At 37.7% G+C, this 13,702-nt stretch overlaps 1 pseudogene; it reads left to right on the forward strand.

Annotated features, from left to right (window-relative positions):
- Positions 1-5,964: 5,964 nt before the first annotated feature.
- LOC121482659 lies at positions 5,965-12,775 on the forward strand (annotated as a pseudogene).
- Positions 12,776-13,702: the final 927 nt, after the last annotated feature.

Below are 13,702 nucleotides of genomic sequence, written 5' to 3' on the forward strand. Positions count from 1 at the left end.
TTATTAAACTCAACAGCAAAGAAACAAACAATCCAATCATGAAATGGGCAAAATACATGAAGAGAAATCTCACAGAGGAAGACATAGACATGGCAACATGCACATGAGAAAATGCTCTACATCACTTGCCATCAGGGAAATACAAATTAAAACCACAATGAGATACCACCTCACACCGGTGAGAATGGGGAAAATTAACAAGGCAGGAAACCACAAATGTTGGAGAAGATGCGGAGAAAAGGGAACCCTCTTACACTGTTGGTGGGAATGTGAACTGGTGCAGCCACTGTGGAAAACTGTGTGGAGGTTCCTCAAAGAGTTAAAAATAGACCTGCCCAAGACCCAGCAATTGCACTGTTGGGGATTTACCCCAAAGATTCAGATGCAATGAAACGTCGGGACACCTGCACCCCGATGTTTCTATCAGCAATGGCCACAATAGCCAAACTGTGGAAGGAGCCTCGGTGTCCATCGAAAGATGAATGGATAAAGAAGATGTGGTTTATGTATACAATGGAATATTACTCAGCAATTAGAAACGACAAATACCCACCATTTGCTTCAACGTGGATGGAACTGGAGGGTATTATGCTGAGTGAAGTAAGTCAATCGCAGAAGGACAAACAGTGTATGTTCTCATTCATTTGGGGAATATGAATAATAGTGAAAGGGAATATAAAGGAAGGGAAAAGAAATGTTGGGAAATATCACGAAGGGAGACAGAACATAAAGACTCCTAACTCGGGGAAACGAACTAGGGGTGGTGGAAGGGGAGGAGGGCGGGTGCTGGTGGGGAAGGGTGACGGGCACTGAGGTGGACACTTGACGGGATGAGCACTGGGTGTTTTTCTGTATGTTGGTAAATTGAACACCAATAAAAATTAATTAAAAAAAAGATGTGGTTTATGTATACAATGGAATATTACTCAGCCATTAAAAACAACAAATACCCACCATTTGCTTCGATGTGGATGGAACTGGAGGGTATTATGCTGAGTGCAGTAAGTCAATAGGAGAAGGACAAACTGTGTATGTTCTCATTCATTTGGGGAATATAAATAATAGTGAAAGGGAATATAATGGAAGGAAGAAGAAATGTGTGGAAAATATCAGGAAGGGAGACAGAAGATAAAGACTCCTACCTCTGGGAAACGAACTAGGGGTCGTGGAAGGGGAGGAGGGCGGAGGGTGGGGTGGAATGGGTGATGGGCACTGAGGGGGACAGTTGACGGGATGAGCACTGGGTGTTATCTATATGTTGGTAAATTGAACACCAATAAAATTTAATTTATTTAAAAAAATAAATAAAAGTCAAGGTTTTTTTTTTTTTTTTTGAGTGAATGATTAGTTTTATTTTTTTTTTGTTTTTTTTTGGTTTTTTTTGGTTTTTTTTTTTTGTTTTTTTTTTAAATTAACTTTTATTGGTGTTTAATTTACCAACATACAGAAAAACACCCAGTGCTCATCCCGTCAAGTGTCCACCTCAGAAGATGTGGTTTATGTATACAATGGAATATTACTCAGCAATTAGAAACGACAAATACCCACCATTTGCTTCAACGTGGATGGAACTGGAGGGTATTATGCTGAGTGAAATAAGTCAATCGGAGAAGGACAAACAGTGTATGTTCTCATTCATTTGGGGAATATGAATAAAAGTCAAGGTTTTGATGAATATCACACTTGGAAGCCAATAAAATGGTCTGAAGGGAAAAACAATAAAGTTCTTTATATATTTGAGATACCAAACTTTTATCAAATATGTCTTTTGAAAATATCTTCTGTCATTCTGTAGGTTGTCTTTTAATTTTGTCATTTCCTTCACTGTGAAAAAGTTGTTTTTGTTGTTTTTTTATGAAGCCCGAAAAGTTTATTTTTACTTTTGTTTCCCATGCCTTAGGGGACAGGTCAAGGAAAAAGTTGTTATGACCACTGTAAAAAATAGTTATATATTTCTGCTCTAATCTGTATTATTCCCTTTCTTCTGTAGGCCTCATTTGTTGTTCTTGTTCTAGCTCCCTTAGGTGTAAGGTTAGGTTGTTCATTTGAGATTTTTCTTGCTTCTTAAAGATTATTATGTCTAATACAAGTATTGCTACTCAGGCTTTCTTTTGTTTTTTTTCTTTTTTTCTTTTTTTAAGATTTTGTTTATTTATTCATGAGAGAGAGAGAGAGAGGTAGAGACAGAGGGGGAAGCAGGCCTCATTCAGGGAGCCTGAAGTGGGACTCGATCCCAGGGCTCCAGGATCAGGCCCTGGGCGGAAGGTGGCATTAAACTCCTGAGCCACTCAGGCTGCCCTTCAGGCTTCCTTTTGGCAACCATTTGTATAAAACATGTTTCTCCACCTCATCACTTTCACTCTGCAGGTGACTTTAGATCTTAAATGATTGTCTTATAGGGGCACCTGGGTGGTTTACTGGTTGAGCATCCGCCTTTGGCTCAGGCTGTCATCCCGGGGCCCTGGGATCGACTCCCGCATGGAGATACCTGCAGGGAGCCTACTTCCCTTTCTGTGTCTCTGCCTCTCTCTCTCTGTGTCTCATGAATAAATAAATAAAATATATTAAAATAAATAAAATAAAATGAGTCTCTTGTAGGCAGAATATGGATGGGTCTTGGGTTTTTTTTTTTTTTTAGGCTGATATTTTTTTGTTTTTTTCTATTTTTTATAATAAATTTATTTTTTATTGGTGTTCAATTTGCCAACATACAGAATAACACCCAGTGCTCATCCCGTCAAATGCACCTCTTAGTGCCCGTCACCCATTCACCCCCATATAATGTTTGTCCTTCTCTGATTGCCTCATTTCACTCAGCATAATACCCTCCAGTTCCATCCACGTTGAAGCAAATGGTGGGTATTTGTCATTTCTAGTGGCTGAGTAATATTCCATTGTATACATCAACCACATCTGCTTTATCCATTCATCTTTCGATGGACACCGAGGCTCCTTTCACAGTTTGGCTATTGTGGACATGTTGGCTGTGTTTTAGAAGGTATTAACTTCCACCAATGTAAAATAAAACGAAGGGACTCCTGAGTGGCTCAGCGGTTGAGCACCTCCCCCTGGATCAGGGCGTGATTCCACGGTCTCAAGCCTCTTCCTCTGCCCAGCCCCTCCGAGCTGCTCCCGGGTCCAGCTGTGTGCACGCTGCAGCCTTTCAGGGAGCTCGGCGCATCTCCCAGGGCGCAGTTCCTCTGTTAGTGTCCCAGGGAGCCCGAGGGCATCCCCGCCTTTCTGGGGATCCTGCTCCAATTCCCCGGGAGGCCTTTCCGCGGGGAAGGTTGGTGCAGCTCCTGCTCCTCCGGGACGGGGCTCTCCTGTCCTGGGGACACTCGCCCAGGCCTCAGCCCGGCTCCCCGCAGGGCGCCTTCCCCTTGGAGACCTTTTGTTTCTTTTTTCTTTTTCCCGGTCTTCCTACCTTGATAGAAGCACGAACTCTTTTACTGTAGCATTCTTGCTGTTCTCTCCTTAAATCAGGCCGAATTCATAGATTTTCAGAATGATTTGAAGGTTATCTAGGTAATTTGGTGGGGACAGGTGACTTGGGGACCCTACTCTTCCGCCATCTTGCCCCTCCCTCCGTTTTTTTTTTTCTAATTTTTATTTATTTATGATAGTCACAGAGAGAGAGAGAGAGAGAGGCAGAGACACAGGCAGAGGGAGAAGCAGGCTCCATGCACCGGGAGCCCGACGTAGGATTCGATCCTGGGTCTCCAGGATCGCGCCCTGGGCCAAAGGCAGGCGCTAAACCGCTGCGCCACCCAGGGATCCCCGTTTTTTTTTTTTTAATCCATTCTGTCACCCTATATCTTTTGATTGGAGTGTTTAGTACATATACATTCAAAGTAATTACTGATAGATATACATTTACTGTAATTTCATTATTTCTTTTGTGGTTCTTATTGAAGATTTGAAGGTTTTCTCTGATCTCTTGTCTTTTGCTCTTTCATGGCTTGCTGTTTTTCTTTCATGATATGTTTGGATTTTTCCTCTTTAATTTTGCATATTTATTAGTGGCTTTGATATATAGTTACCACTAGGTTTGTATATAATCTCTTCTGTATATAGAAGTCTATATGAAGTTGATTGTCATTTAAGTTTCAACCCATTCTTTTCCCTTCTCTCTCTCTCTCTCCATGTTTTAGGTATACGCTATTATAGTTTTAATCTTCTTTGTGAGTTTCTTGACTTTTTATAGAAATATTCATCTTTACCACTTTTGTGTTTCCCACCTTGATACTGTCCCTTTCGTTCTTTCCTTTCCACTCAAATTGTCCCCTTTAAATTTTCTGGCAGGGATAGTTTAGTGGTCATAAACTCCTTTAGTATTCATTTGTCTGATAATTTTTGTTACCTCTCATTCTATTCTGAATTATAGCATTACTGGATATTCTTGGATGCAGAATTTTAACATTTAGAACTTTGAATATGTCATGACACTCCCTTCTGCCTTGGAAAATCACCTGATAGCTTTATCAGTTTTCTCTTGTAAGTTACTGTCTTTTATGTCTTGCTGCTTTTATTTTATTTTTTAATTATCACTATATTTTCCCAACTTAATTACAATATCTTGGCTTAGTATATGTTTTTGTTGTTGTTTTGTTTGTTTTTTTAATTTAAATGTGAGTTCTGTGTGGCTCCTGAATAGGTATATCTTTTTCTTTCCCAGCATAAGGATGCTTTAGCTATTACTTCTTCAAATACACTTTCTCTCCTCTGTTCCTCTCTTCTCCCGGGGCATCTATAATATAAAATTTATCATGTTTGGTGAAGTCACTGAGACCCCTAGGTTCATTCCCTTTTTTCATTATTTTTCTGCTCTTTTGTTCAGCTTGATGACTTTCCATTACTATGTCTTCTAGGTCATTAATTTGTCCCTCTGTGTCTTCTGGCCTACCGTTCATTCCATCAGGTATGTTTCTCATTTCGTTTATTGAGTTCTTTTATCTGCTATGTTATTCTTTAAAACAAGGTCTCATGGGTTTCACTCTTTTCTCCTTATGATCATTACTTTAAATTATTTATTAGTCATATTACTTACTTCTGTTTTCCTTAGATCTCTGTCTTTGGACTTGTCCTGTTATTTCAGTTGGGATGCATTTCTCTGTATTTTCACTCTGTGTAAGTCTTTGTGCCTGTTTCTTTGTGTTACAAAGTCAGCTACATCTCCCATTCCTAAGTTAGATGGCCTTATAAAGAAGAAGTCCTATAGTGTCCTGCCAAATAGTGTCCCCTGTTTCCCAAGGCCTAGCCCTTACAGGAGTGTCTCCAGTATGTGCTACATGTGATCTACTGTTTTATCATGGCTGCTTTATCCTTCAGAACAGGCATAAACAGAGGCTCTCATCAATCCTGTGCAGTGTTTGGTTCCTGGCCTGAATGTGGCTCATTTTAAGTAGGTGTCCTCTCCTCAGGCTGTTAAATGACAACTTTTGCCACTGCTGCTGGAACTAAGGCTCTGCCAACCTACATTGAGAGACACAATGTGAACAGAGTTTTGGGCCCGTCTTCTGGTTGAGGGAGCATGGTGTACTAGGACTGAGGCAAGTGTGATTGGGTGGGCAATTCCACTGGAGTGTGGGGGGCATCACTTGGTGTAAGCAATTTAAATAGTATCTGTGCTGATCTGCTTCCCACAGGTAGCTATGTGCTCGTGCTGAGGGACAGGGGAAGGAAATATCACTGGCCAGTTCTTTTGTGGAACATTCCAACTTTCTATCGAAAAAGGATTCTTCTGCCATTTTAATATTTCAAAAATAAATAGGGGAAAATAAAACAAAATGTATCTGTCTCAAGAGAACCTTGGTTTATATAGAAAATGAGATTATGGTTATGTCTCAACAGTGTTTGAATTAAAGCAGAATGTGACTTTCATTCTGGAAAGCCAGGCTCAGAAAACAGTTTCCCATAGTTTTAAATATAATTAAGGGAGAAGGCTTTTGGAAGAATAGAATGAAGATGAAAAACAGAGGCAAAATTTGTCCAGCTTTTAAAGAGAAACTAGGGGAACTATCTTCACTAACAGAGAGGTAAGTTTGGCCTTGAGATTTGAAAAAGGATGACTAAGATGAAAGATGCTGCAGAGCCCAAGTGGTATGAATTGATGACAAGATGACTTACCTACCTTCTTTTCTGATTTATCATGGATTTCCTGTGTGATATGCTGTATAAATCAGAAAAGCTAGAGTAAAATAGACACAGAAAAATATGTGTATACCTGAAAAATCACACAAATGTCTGGCCTTATTTCTGCACAATCAACACATTTGTTCCTATACAAAGACAGTTTATATTTAGTTTTCATTTGTTTTACACTTGGCATACTGCTAGATAATTTTCTTCAATTTTTTTTTCTTTTTGAAACTGCATCTTTCTTCCTCAACTTTACAGCAAGGGTCATACCTATGATTTCTTTGATAGCCTTCACATATTCTATCTAGCATAGCATTTTGTGCACATACTAGAAGCCTCAAATGTGCTAGAGGAGTACCTCAATACAACAATGAAAGACAGTTGTAAACTCTTTTGTGTTTTGTTCAGCTGCCAAAATGTAGGGCCTAAAGCTAAATGACATGTTTTATATTAATAAAGTTGCAGCCTTGTCAGCAAGTACTTCAAATGAAAACTGTCTCTTCCCATAACAGGATTGTCAGGGAGATTAATTTACGATTTCCAATTGCTTCCTGATAGTAACTGAAGTATTGTAATTTCTGTCTGTACTACTATCATAGAATTTATGAGGGCTTTCCACCTTACTATGTAGGTTCATAAAGCTATCTCATTTTAAGAAAATGCTTCTTCAGACATAATGATAGAAGGTTATTTAGGGATATTCTGATAACTACTTCATCCAGAAAAGGCCCCCATTGCAGAGCTGAAGGGCAAATCTAGAATTGTGTGCAGGTTTTGGATAAAAGATCTTGAGTATCTAATTTCAGAAGATTTTCATCATTGGCTTTCATCATTGGTTGTATATAATTAGTACTGTTCCATATAGCATACAAGATTGAAAATATAATAAGACAGATGTCTTGAAGGGAAGAAAAATATTCTTTTTTTTTGAAGAAAAATATTCTTAAAAAGGAAAGTTTTGTATTCATAATATTGTATAAATAAAAGTACATTGTAAAGTTCTTTGAAACGGTGTAATAAAAAACCCATTTCTTCAAATCATAAATACAATTCCTTTATTATCCATAAAGATAGATAAATGATAATGATAAAGATAGATGATAGATAGATAGATGATAGATAGATAGATAGATAGATAGATAGATAGATAGATAGATATAGAGAGGGCCAGTTCAAATAGGTTTTTGGATCAGTAGCCTATGAAGTGCAAAATTTCGGGATTTTGTTGGATGGAAGAACCTTTGGTAACTCCATTCAATTGCATCATAAGTATTATCCCAACTACTTTTATGGTTATTGTCTTTTTACCAGTTATGATGTACAGATTGGTGTATTATGTCTCTAATCTATTCAAATATCTATAGTATGTTTACTATTATTTATTATCTTGTATATACTTGAATTTCATTAAGTGTTCATGAGTTTCCTTCCTGCAGAGTTTAAGGAAATGAGCAGTCAAGAAGAAATCTCTGATAATTAGCTTGGAGCCTGTCTGTCTGATGGAGGCCATTAGCAAGGAAAATGAGAAGCAATCAATGAAAGGACTTCTGTCTCAACAACACACAGAAAGTAAGTGACAAGATTTAAAAAAAACTAAACCTAACAACCAACATTCAAAAACCTCTATCCATTTCAATGAAATATAAATTCAAAATTCTATATAAATTACAATGTTTGCAGAAGCATTGACTATAAGTCTTTATATAGATGACATTGTTATTACTTTATAAATATGCATATATATTTATAGATGTATGAAAACAGATAGATATACATTTAAACTAACCACATTGGCCAAAGGAAAAAGAGAGTTTGAAAGATCCAGCTAGCAAAGAGGCAAAGAAAATGAGCACAAACTTTGCTTGCTCTAATTCAGTGCTGTTGGAAAGCAGTACATAAGGATAAAATTCCATTTGAAGGTATGATATATCATAGAACATCAGGCAATCATGCACCTATACAGTAATGATGGTAATAATCCAATATTAATAATTTTACACTTAAATTCACAGCAATTGATTTATGGTTTAAAAAATGTACTCATGATAACCATTAGACAAATTCAGTACACCAAGAGTGGGGAAAATTAAACCTCATTATTTTAAAACAAATATAAAGCATAAAGATATAAGACTGAAAAAAGGGAAAACAAGATTCTGGACCCCGAGAAGGAAAATGAAATAATTATACAAGAAAACAAAGCTGAATTATTTTGGTTATGTTAAATATATTTGAGATTGTTAATTAATAGTTTGGTTAATACAAATGAATGATATATGATTGCATTGAACCCCATCTCATTCTGAGAAATAACAAGTAAAAGAGAATAAAAATTATGTTTAACCAAAAGAACCAAGGAATGCTTTTTCCTGTTTAACCAGAAGAACCAAGGAATGGGGATTTTGGGGAACACTCTCTTTCACTGAACATAAGATTGTGAATGAGTTAGGAGCCACAATTTATTGGAAAATAATGCAAGTTGCATTTCAAGAACCATTTAAAGAATATAAGTGGTGTGATATATGTATTTCAAAGGCTGGCTGTTTTTATTCATTCAGAATATTGTATCTTGATTTAGGTAATACATGATAAAAAGTGAAGGAAACTACGAGCTCTTCAACTCAGAGATAAAAGCTTATACATTATGATTTATTGTCCTGATTCTTTACTCACCCATGTTCACAATTACTTTTCCTCTTCATCCCTTTCTAAACTTCCACACCCCACTTTACAAATTTCCACTTAATAATTTACCTGTCAGGATTGCTGCCGAAATATGATGATTTCATTGATTTTTGCCCACCATTCATTTATTCAACAAATATTTATTTAGCAGAATACACGTATAAAATATAATGCTGTGAGCTGGAGATATAATGATGAACAAAAGTAGACAACATTCTTTACCCTCATAGAGCTGACCTTCTATTCGGGAATAAAAGTATGAATTTTAAAAAATTTAAAAATACATGATGAGATACATATTATCAGTGTGGATGTTTGTAAATATTTCTTCTCCGGATATAGACATAGAAAAGGAAATCATTAAATGTGTATCAAGAAAGAAGCAACCAGAATGGCTTAAGAACCACACTTCCTACATTCACAAGGAATTGTGTACCACTCCAGTAATTTATATGTTGGCTGCGTGCTGACTGTGTAGAACTGCCTATATTATGGGGAAGAGATCAAGAGACCAACATGTTTAAGTAGAATTGCATGATTATAAGGTAAATTATGTTGGCTTAGAAACCAATAAAATTCTAGGAATTTATAAGTAGTAGATATTCTAAGAGGATAGCAGAATTTAATTAGAGTTGTTTTGGATAGAATATATGGATTTATCTCCTCCCCTAAAGACTACAATTCTTTATTAGATGTTGTTTATATTAATAACCACTGGTCTATAAACTCAGATTATAGAATATACCATAGAGTAAAAGTGCAGCATACTATTCAAGTGTACAACAGTGGGAAGAAAGTTAATTTGAGAATCCAGGAAAGCTTCTCTGAGGAAGGAATTTTAAAATGAGAGATGGGTGACTAGAAGTCACACAAGTAAATGTTAAGCTCTGTGAAGGGGTGGGTTCTCAGCAGAAAAGGTGGCCCAGTATTAAGATAGATGGTTTATGATCCAGGATTATTGTACAGACATTGCTCTTTCAATACTTACATAAATAAGAGGCAAGGTTTAGGATTTCTGAATGGCTGACAACTGGAACTAAACTCTGCAAAAACCTAGGTGTTCACATTTCTGTAAAACAGTCATTAAAACATCTCCAAAGGCAAAAGAAACAAAGCAAAAATGAACTATTGGGACTTCATCAAGATAAGAAGCTTTTGCACAGCAAAGGATACAGTCAACAAAACTAAAAGACAACCTACAGAATGGGAGAAGATATTTGCAAATGACATATCAGATAAAGGGCTAGTTTCCAAGATCTATAAAGAACTTCTTAAACTCAACACCAAAGAAACAAACAATCCAATCATGAAATGGGCAAAAGACATGAAGAGAAATCTCACAGAGGAAGACATGGACATGGCCAACAAGCACATGAGAAAATGCTCTGCATCACTTGCCATCAGGGAAATACAAATCAAAACCACAATGAGATACCACCTCACACCAGTGAGAATGGGGAAAATTAACAAGGCAGGAAACCACAAATGTTGGAGAGGATGCGGAGAAAAGGGAACCCTCTTACACTGTTGGTGGGAATGTGAACTGGTGCAGCCACTCTGGAAAACTGTGTGGAGGTTCCTCAAAGAGTTAAAAATAGACCTGCCCTACGACCCAGCAATTGCACTGTTGGGGATTTACCCCAAAGATTCAGATGCAATGAAACGTCGGGACACCTGCACCCCGATGTTTCTATCAGCAATGGCCACAATAGCCAAACTGTGGAAGGAGCCTCGGTGTCCATCGAAAGATGAATGGATAAAGAAGATGTGGTTTATGTATACAATGGAATATTACTCAGCAATTAGAAATGACAAATAGCCACTATTTGCTTCAACGTGGATGGAACTGGAGGGTATTATGCTGAGTGAAATAAGTCAATCGGAGAAGGACAAACAGTGTATGTTCTCATTCATTTGGGGAATATGAATAATAGTGAAAGGGAATATAAAGGAAGGGAGAAGAAATGTTGGGAAATATCAGGAAGGGAGACAGAACATAAAGACTCCTAACTCGGGGAAACGAACTAGGGGTGGTGGAAGGGGAGGAGGGCGGGTGTTGGAGGGGAATGGGTGACGGGCACTGAGGTGGACACTTGACGGGATGAGCACTGGGTGTTTTTCTGTATGTTGGTAAATTGAACACCAATAAAAATTAATTAAAAAAAATAAAAATAAAACATCTCCATTGGCCGAGAGACTCAGTAAGAAAGTTGGTTATCTTGAAAGTGTTATGAAAAAGATTCACTGCAAGGAATCAGAATCCCAAGCCACTGCCAGATGCAGAAAAAAAAAATGTATAATTCATATGGTACAAGGATAATGAAAATCTCAATCCAATAAGTTACTATAAAAGAAGCTTTGGAAACATTGAGACCCATAGACACTCCACAGAAATAAATATGAAACTGCTTAAAGGAAGTCTGCACAATCCATGGCATAGAAGAATCCCTGCAGAAATAATCACTCTCTGGGGTGCCTGGGTAGCTCAGGTGGTTAAGTGTCTGCCTTTCGCTCATGTCATGATCCTGGGCTCCTGGAATTGAGCCCTGAGTTGGACTTGCTGCTCAGCGGGGAGTCTGCTTCTCCCACTTCCTCTGACGCTCTCCCTGCTTGTGCTCTCTTTCTCTCAAATAAATAAAGAAAATATTTTTAAAAATTTACTTTGAGGGATCCCTGGGTGGCGCAGCGGTTTGGCGCCTGCCTTTGGCCCGGGGCGCGATCCTGGAGACCCGGGATCGAGTCCCACGTCGGGCTCCTGGTGCATGGAGCCTGCTTCTCCCTCTGCCTGTGTCTCTGCCTCTCTCTCTATCTCTCTGTGTGTGATTATCATAAATGAATAAAAATTAAAAAAAAAAATTTACTTTGAAAATGAGATTACAGTTAAAATTTCATACCACAAAAGGAAGCAAACCACCATGAGAGAGTGAGCAAGTAAAAAATAAAAACATAAGAAGTAACACGTTGTAAACTATATAGATAATAGAAAAATTGAAAGAGTATTTAAAGTAAGTTTTTTTAAGGTGATCAAGTTAAAGGAAAGACTAGATACCATTAAGGCAAGTTCAGGACACCACAGAAAAAATGACAAATAATCAAATAGTAAGTTTTGAAATAAAAATACAGTCATTTGAATAAAGAACTTGAGAGAAATAAAAACATAAATTTAAAAAGACAGTGAAATAGAACATAGTCTGAGGAACTTAGTTGGATTACAGCATAGATCATTAAAGAAACAGTAGATATTAAAGAGAAATCCAAACAATGTGGAGGATAATATAGAAAAATCTAATCAAGTGTTATCTAATCAGTGTTCCAGGAGAGAATTAAAAAGATCAAGAGATTGTTTCAGCCTCTCAGGTCTCAATGAGACCCAGTGATTCTCCAGAGTGGGAGACAAGCCAATTTGGAAGCAGACTGAATCCAGCTTCATTCAACATTACCACCAGTTACTTGATAATGACAGAACCCACCTAGGGACAATTTATATTGACGCATCCTGCCTTACGTCATCCTGCCTTCCATCCTGTGAAGGACAGCAGTTCCAGGATAAAGCTGTCATTGTGAAGTGGTCTAGAACTCCATTCCAGAAAATCCAGCAGAGCATCACTGTGCAGGACCATCATCCCACACCAGATAGCTGCATCATCAGCATGATTGTGGGCCAGTTCAAAGCTGATGAAAACTCTATAATGAGGTTCCACCAGATGTTCCTATTAAAGAACATCAACAATGGTTGGGTTCTCACCAATGACATGTTCAGGCTTGTTTGCACAACTTTGGCTCATCTCCCAGCCAGGAACTCAGGATGTTTCCACTTCCTTCCTCTTTCCAATACTATTCACACTCCTCCATATGCTCCAAATATACACAAATGAGCAGGGCCATGGTAGGAGTGGATGCAGTGCTCTGCTCTTACCAAGGTATTGTGCATAATGTTTGGATGCTAGACTAGTTGCATATGACAGAAGTTTGTGTAGTATCACCTTAAACCTTTGAAAGACTTAAGTAATGCAAAAGAATTTAAATAAAAAATTGAAATGTAAACAAAACAACAAAAAAACTGTGACAAAATCCCATTCACCAGCTTTTTGGACATGCTGCCTGTCAACAACTATGTGGACATTAAAAGTATACATAGATTTCAATCTTCCAAGTGTGTATTCTCTATTCTTGCAGATCTCTTGATGTCACCTTTAGAATACAAGTAGACAGCATGCAGGAAAAACATGCTTTACTACAAATAAGGACACAAGATAACATTTTATTGTCCTTGCCGAAAGATCTATCTACAGGAGAACATATAATTAGATGGCCCTGGAAATGGCAAATAATTTCACAGTGTATTAGGTTTTCACACCTGTGGGAAATAGGTATAGAACAGGACTTAAACATCACCCCATTTCTTCACCCCACTCCATCAGAAACAAAAGTATACAGCCCCAATAAAAACTGACACTATCCTAATTGCCTTATGTAGCATTGTAATGCACCCACTATCATTTTTGGGTTTGCTGCAATATGTAACAGAATGGAAGCAAACAATTTCATACTGTAAACCTGGAGCTTAAGCTTAGCTGGGGGTTGTGGTATCCCAGAGTAACACCACTACCTGCACTCTATTTAACAATCATGACCTACCTTCTTTGGTGCCTACTTAACATCTTACTCTTTGTCCTTAGATTCTTCATGGGAAACAGGCTTGCCTATTGGGCCCTGATTATGGCTTCTATACAGAAAAAGACTTACTCTTGGGTGTGTAGTGAACTTCCTTTATCAGCAAATACTAGCCCCCATGGTGAATTCAAGCTATCAATCTTACCATTTCAAAATGCTTCTACATTTTTTATAACACCACAATGCCCCTACCCTGAATCATGTG

The sequence above is a fragment of the Vulpes lagopus genome, chromosome X (assembly GCF_018345385.1).
Source record: "Vulpes lagopus strain Blue_001 chromosome X, ASM1834538v1, whole genome shotgun sequence".
In the NCBI taxonomy this organism is placed as follows: Eukaryota; Metazoa; Chordata; class Mammalia; order Carnivora; family Canidae; genus Vulpes; species Vulpes lagopus.